Source organism: Penaeus japonicus, unplaced genomic scaffold (assembly GCF_977035675.1).
Source record: "Penaeus japonicus unplaced genomic scaffold, GWHDUDI00000001_assembly GWHDUDI00000013, whole genome shotgun sequence".
Classification (NCBI taxonomy): Eukaryota; Metazoa; Arthropoda; class Malacostraca; order Decapoda; family Penaeidae; genus Penaeus; species Penaeus japonicus.
Window position 1 is genome coordinate 4,709,063 of NW_028234415.1, and position 7,500 is coordinate 4,716,562.

Below are 7,500 nucleotides of genomic sequence, written 5' to 3' on the forward strand. Positions count from 1 at the left end.
AGCATCTTTAGCAGAAGAGGAAATTTCAATGGATCAGTCCTCTTAACAGCTGACCCGCTGCAATTTGTCCAAGAGACGAAGCTCTTATATCACATGGGTGTCTCCCATTAAAAGGTCGAAGCGGAGTCACGAAAGTGGTGGGTATTTCGCCAGCTCTTCATCACTTACTGGTGGTGACAAGACCGCACAATATCTTCGGTGCCTTAAATGGAAGTGTTTCGGAAAATGATGTTAAGTTCGTCGTGCGGTTAAGGCCGTTTCCATGCACCACATAATCGTTTAGATGCTGAATTAAGGGATATTAATTTGCCATTTCTCCCTAGATATAGAGGTTATTTTTGTAGGTGAACAAAGCATAGAACTACTAGAACAAAACTTTCCCAGGAAGTTCAACTCACTAAACATTTCAAGTTGAGGAAAACACCGGTGTCAAAAGATTTTTATCCTTCAATTTGAAAAGTAAATATTGCTTAGGGGTGGTTTCAATTAAAGGCTGATTATAAGATTATCTGCGCGCAAGCTCTCTTTGAAATGGAAGAATGGGTCATTAGATAATGTGCTTTAATTCACATGGCTTGGGTTTGGTACCAATATTATCAAATTATGAAAAAGGCAATAGAGTAACTCAGTCCGATTGGCAAGTCCATTTCAGCATCGTTAATTGATATGAAAATAACAATTGACAACTCACTAATCATTATTGTCTTTCTTTTCAAAGAGTGATCGCCCGTAGATTATCTTACAAATTTGCCTTTAATCCAGTGGTAATGTTTACGACAGGAATAAAAAAAAAAATAATAATTTTTAAGTGTGATTAAGCTTTATCATCAATTATAATTATGCTGTGGAGTCGGAATATAGTAATGTACCGACTCTCAGACTTTTGAAAGATGTTCCCAATTTTCTTTTATAAAAATTCTTTTACTTCAAACCCTCTTCATAGAAAATGGCCTTTATCTTCTGTTTAACCTTTAGCGTTGCTCAACCAGTGTAAATTCTTCAATAAATAGTATAAAAAGGCCAAACCAGCAGAGCTACAGTCTTTGAACCAAAATTTAATCGGGTTAAGGGAACGAAATAACAGCTCGATTACGATCACAGCGATAAAATTAATAAAATGCTGTGGATGCTGTTTGTCTTCCCCCAGTACAATAATTGTATAAATAGTCTAATCACAAATATAGGAATCGGAGTCGGAGGTATCATAAAATGAGGAACCAAAAGGGGCCTCAGAGTGGGTGGAGCCATAAAACGAGTAATCAGATTGGAAGCCAATTTCACAGCCTTACTTTAACAACCTTTCTCAACGCAAGACACCTGATAGGGATCTGCAAATTGGGTTGTTTGTACATCAGTTAAACAGTTCCTCTAATTGCAGGTCCTAATGTTCGGTTTAGTTTATATGCGGGTTGGAGGAGAACATTAGTTTGTAATGGCTTGGACTTTGAAATAGCCTGTGAGCACGAAAAAAACATTTTTTTAAAGTGTCAGTTATATTTGAGTAACTGTAACTCTGCCTTTGTCAGTTTCCGTTACCACTGCTGCCATTTCCTCACAAGGCGAAGAAAACTTCAAAATCATCCACACATCCAAAGGATAAGAAAGAGACCATTATCTGCTCTGCTTTTAGGCGGGGATTCTCATAACCTGGCGACCGACGCGAAAACACGTAACAACAGCCATACAACATCCCTGGGAAAATGCTTCTACTACACACACTCGCAACGGCACTGGTGTGCAAGCCTGAATGCTTTGCAATCAAACGGAGCCCTTTTCGCTCTCCTTTTCAATCTGCACTTGCCGAAGATTTGCCTTCGAATCTAGACATCCCAACTGCACTTATATCCAAAGAAATATTTTTAATTCACAGTTTAAAACTGAATTTTATTCCGACTGATAGAAATTATACATTATTCATCATAGTAAACAGGATAACATCATTACACAAGAGAGAGATAGAATGACGGTGGATACATTGAGATCAAAACCTAAAGACGATATAAAACGCAACCTAAGCGTCATTAAACAATCTTCACTTATCTAGAAGAAAACAATGGATGGAGAGAACATGACGGATTGGAGAACGAAAACACAAAACAGGATAATATAAAAAGGAGAGAATGTAGGGGATACTATCATAGGGTTGAAAATAGTGAGCAATTTTAGAGAGGCACAGGGAAAAGGGGCGTGGCGCATGATACGAAACTCGGGGGCATACATTACGAAGTATGGGGAAGGCAATGCATACAAAAAGGCGGCGCTTAAGAGTGACATATCCAACCTGATGTACAAGGACTGATGTTATTAATGCAACCACCAACAACGATGAGTGCAGGAGGCTATAACTACCGTTGCAAGAGGAGTGCAGGTCGGAGGATATAAAAAACAACAACAAAAAAAAAAAACACTAAAATGGAGGATCTAGCTAACGATGCACGGGAAGTGAATATCGGAGGCAATGCTTAAATACGAAAATAAAATAGTACAAACGGACAACTGATGATCGTAAAATGAAAAATCAACAAGATGACAGAAGATCCATAAAGCAAAATTCAGATAAACTGGAGCTCGGGTATACGATAAACGTCTATGATGGTAATAAGAAATTCGTGTCGTGTGACAGTTATGGACAACGAATATGATGTATAATATAGCGACATCCTTCTAACCTACGTAGTGCTCAAGTCACTCTTCATTCACGGACAGCGAATAGGACCCACCACTGTCCAGAAAAATAAATCAAAAGAAGAAACGAAAATAACTCAGAGGTGACAGACACACCACGAAAGTGTTCCATTGCCATCTACCACTCCACTTCTCTCGCCCTTCCATTACGAACATCAGTAAAGCAAATGATAAAGTGGCTATCAGGCGGCTGAGCACAAGACCTTTATCGAGCTTTTAGCGGCCTTAGAGGTAAGGCAGGGGGCCAGCCGTGCCATTAACAACTTTATCTTTGCCCGTAGTGCTCGCCTCGCCTCGCCTCGCCTCGCCTCGCCTCGCCTCGCCTCGCCTCGCTGTTCCTGTGTATTGTTATCGAATTAAGGTTTACAGAAGCACTGGGATATAGGGATGGGTGTGAGAATGAGTGAGAGAGAGAGAGGGAGAGAGGGAGGGAGAGAGAGAGAGAGAGAGAGAGAGAGAGAGAGAGAGAGAGAGAGAGAGAGAGAGAAGAGAGAGAGAGAGAGAGAGAGAGAGAGAGAGAGAGAGAGAGAAAGAGAGAGAGAGAGAGAGGAGAAGGAGGAACAATGAGAGAGAGAAAGAGAGAGAGTCCGACAGAGAGAGAGAGACAGAGAGAGAAAGAAAATAAGAAAGAAAGAAAGAAAGAAAGAAAGAAAGAAGAGAGAGAGAGAGAGAGAGAGAGAGAGAGAGAGAGAGAGAGAGAGAGAGAGAGAGAGAGAGAGAGAGAGAGAGAGAGAGAGAGAAAGCCTCACGTCAACGTCCACCAATCTCTCCCGCATACACGTGGTGTTCGTACCAGAGAGTCAAATAAATATCCACTTTGCATCCATGGAACCCTTCACTGGACGCAAGACTCTCGTAACTTCCTTTCTTTTTTACTGACGAGTAACCGAGTCAAGCAATTTTTAGGTCTATAACGAGATCCTTGAGAATTGCCTTAAAACTTTTATAATTTAGCCATTAAATCATCTGCGACATAAAGATACTCTCGACGTGTTGCTATGTTCGACAGGTCGGTAGAGGATGGGGGAGGAGGGAGGAGAAGGAGATGGGGAAGTGGGGGAGAGGAGAGGAGAGGGAGAGGGAGATTAGGAAGAAAACGAGGAGGATGAGGAGGAGAGGAAGAGGAGAAGGAGGAGGGGAAAAGGGAGTGGGAGAGGGAGGGGGATAGGGAAAGTGAGAGGAGGAGGAGGAGGTACATAGAAGCGGAGAGGTGAATGAGCGGGAAAGAAGGAGGAGGGAGGGAGGGAGGGAGTGGGATGGGGATCTTCAGGGCTCGTCCGTAACTTCCTGATGATCAACCGAGTTCGCAGAAAATGATATTATCCATTTTTCTTTCCTAGCCTTTTTTTTAAAGATTTCCTTCCCTTCAGAAAACAAAAGCTGCGAATAAAATCATAAACGCTGACTACGAGGGATTATTTACTACAACAGCCTAACTTACCCTTCTCCTAAAATTCTGTCCTTCAAAGGGGACATGCACCTTTATCGCGTAGAAAGCTCTCCCCTTCCAACTTTGACGTGGCAGAGAGGATGACAAAAAGGAAAAAAGGAAAAAAGATATACGATGGGATCACGATGACTTTAAAGCAGGGGCGGGCAACCTCCGGCCCGCGGGCCAAATCCGGCCCGCGATGCAAAATATGCTGGCCCGCGATGCAAAATATGCTTTACATTGTATTTTGGCCCGCGAGAGTCGAGCTGCTTCTACCATCTGGCCCGCAACCATATGAATCTGGCCCGCCACCTACACTCTCTGCACGTAGCAAAGATATCCTCACACCTCTGTCAGATCCCAACATCCAGCAAAGCAGGTTCTTAGCCCTTATTATGGAGGTGGTGGTGGTTAAGGCAGTGGTGGTTAGTGGTGGTGTGTGTGGTGTGTGATAGTTGGTGTGATGGTGGAGGTGGTGTGGTGAAGGTGGTGTGGCTGGATGGTGTGGTGGTGGTGATAGTATGTATGTATTGTATGCTGGGAATTTCACTTGACCTGTGGCCCGCTACCTTATCATAATAATCTCATCTGGCCCACGGCATGAAAAGGTTGCCCGACTCTGCTTTAAAGGATCAGGTCAACATCACCTTCCACGGGCGCCACTCCTGAGGCCGCTTAAGAGGTGTGTGTGTGTGTGTCTCTCGATCAGCCGACGCCCCTACGGCCATCTTGGATCCAGGAGGCGACTTTCTTTGTATCTTCCTCTCCTTCTTCTCCCTGCCTGTGTCCCTCCTCCCTCTCTTTTCTCCTTCTCTTCTCCCCTCTTTATCCCAATACCACAAGCACTCTTTTCCTCCTTCTACACGCTCTCTCTCTCTCTCTAACTCTATTCCTGCTTTCACACACACACACTCTCTCTCTCTCTCTCTCTCTCTCTCTCTCTCTCTCTCCCCCCCCCCCCCCCCCCCCCCCTCTCTCTCTCTCTCTCTCTCTCTCTTTCTCGCTCCCACTCCACTAACTCAGAAGAAACGGGAAGCGCTCTCGACGAAGCTTTTGAGAATCTTAAGGCGCGGATTACCCTTAATTGCGGTTCCGTGTTTGTGATTCGTTGTTCCTGTAGTCGCTGCGCCGGAAGGGAAATGCGAGACAAGTTTGCAAATGTTCTCGATTTATTTCTGCAATGGATCCATTTCCTTGCAAGGTATATTCCCACGTCGATTAGCTTTCTGGTCTATCGAACTATCACAATCACCTTCATTTCCTACTAACCTGTTGTGGTAATCAGGTTTTACCATTCTTTTTTTTTCTCTTTTTATCGTGGTTTTAGTATATTTAAGTAGCTTCTCATTCTTTCGACAAAGCGGGACAGTAATTAGATGCATTGTTTTCTCTAAAACATTTCCAAAACGGTAAATAAAATCCCGCACTTAGCACACAGTGAATTTAACAAGTTTATAATCATATGACAAATGTAATGCTAAAAATAGCAACTGTAATCAAAAATGGAATTAAGTATCAAGACAACAAAAGCCTGTTTATCGTTATTAGCAACGCATCCTCAATAATCATCCGTTAAAAGTATCCATCAAAGAAAAATCTGAGCAATTTCTATATAAAAAATAAAGCTACCATGCGTCTGGCGGTAATGACAAGACTCGGCAAACATCTTCGAATTACGAGGAAAGGAAAGCTGAGACCACGGACAGGGAGGGGCTGATTCACAATAAATCTGTCAACAAGATGACCGAGTCACTTACTCCTGCAATATCTAAGCTTCTTGTGGCCTCATCTGCCTCGGCCGTGATTAAACTCGTACAAACATCTCCATTTTAACATTCTTTCCTCTTTCTTCTTTCCTTCGCTCTTGTTTTTTTTTCCCCCTTTTCCTAGAATTATCTCACTCTCACATTAAAAAAAAGAAGAAAAAATCACACTTCTGAATAAGAAAGAGAAAAAAAAACTTAAAAAAGGACATAGGAAAAAAAAAACACAAAGAAAGAAAAAAAAACATAAAGAAATCTTCCCCTACCACAATGCAAACTGGGGACAATGACGAAACGAAAAGAGCAGAGGATAATACCAAAGTCCATCCGAAGAGAAAACAACAAATCGTGGCCGGGAAGGCGCGCCAGGAAACAATAAGACCAGCTGCCGTCTTCTTAGCCCGCAAGTCTTATTGGTCCACCGAGGGGAAAATGTATGGATGTCAGACTGATCTCGAGGAGGAGGGACTGAGATGCTGGGAGGGTATGTGGGGATGGGGGATGAGGGGGAGGCGGGGGTGGGGAGACAAGATATAAAGAATCAGGAGGGAGGAGGTGGAAGAGAGATGGGAAAACCGAAAAGAAGAAATGGGAGAGAGGAAAGAAGAGAAAGGAAAAAGGGATGATAAGAGGTAAGAGGGGAAGGGAAGAGGGAAGAGGAAAAAATGAACAGAGGAGAGGAGAGAAGAGAAGAGGGGAGAGAAAGTCAGAATAATGGAGAGAAGGGGGAGCAAATATAAGGAAATAGAAGGAAAAAAGGAGAAGTAGAAAGAAGAAAAAAAGAGGAGAGGAGAAGAAACAAGGGGCGGGGGAAGCTGCAAGATGTAGGGCGATTGGATGGGGGGAAGGGGGAAGGGGGGAGGAGAGGGGGGGGAGGGAGGACTGGAGATGGAAGGCGTGATGGAAAATAGGAGAGATACACACACACACACACCGAATGGTTCTTCCTCATCACGCTCCGAGCAGCAATAAACGATAAAAAATACGCGGTGTTTATAGCCCACGCGTGATCCGACTCGCTAGGTTTCGAGGGAAGGGGAGAGGCGTGAGAAGCGGCTGATATTTCGTCTGATATGGTTCCTCCCGAAAGGAAATTTAACAGGTACTTTATCATTTTTACAAAACTCATGTCGTCTTATTATCTACGCAACTGACGTACGCTTCGCTCTCGTTCTCTCCCAGTAGTCTTACTCTTGCTCTTCTTCGTGTTCGTTCTCGTGTCTTCGTTCTCTCTCCCTTTATATTACTCGTACAATTATACACACACACAAACACACACACACACACACACACATATATACACACACACATATATACACACACACACACATACACACACACACACACACACACACACACACACACACACACACACACATATATATATATATATATATATATATATATATATGGGGGGCACGACAGCAATTATTTATGCATAACCTCAACATAAACAGATAATGCCCGTGGGAGTCCTTTGTATGTTTTGCATTTTGACAACCCTCGCCATAATCATTGATACAAAGTAAATAATCAGCACCATGACCAAAATCACTAATAAAATGTATTTTTTTCACATAGAGCTGACATGAGAAACGAGTGTCTGTGTCCAACTGCTCT

The 7,500-nt window shown here is 43.0% G+C and overlaps 1 protein-coding gene across 1 annotated transcript in view; it reads right to left on the minus strand.

Annotated features, from left to right (window-relative positions):
• LOC122253558 (peripheral plasma membrane protein CASK-like) overlaps positions 1–7,500 on the minus strand; it is a 558,919-nt gene that overhangs the window by 141,999 nt on the left and 409,420 nt on the right. The gene's annotated exons all lie outside the window — the stretch shown is intronic.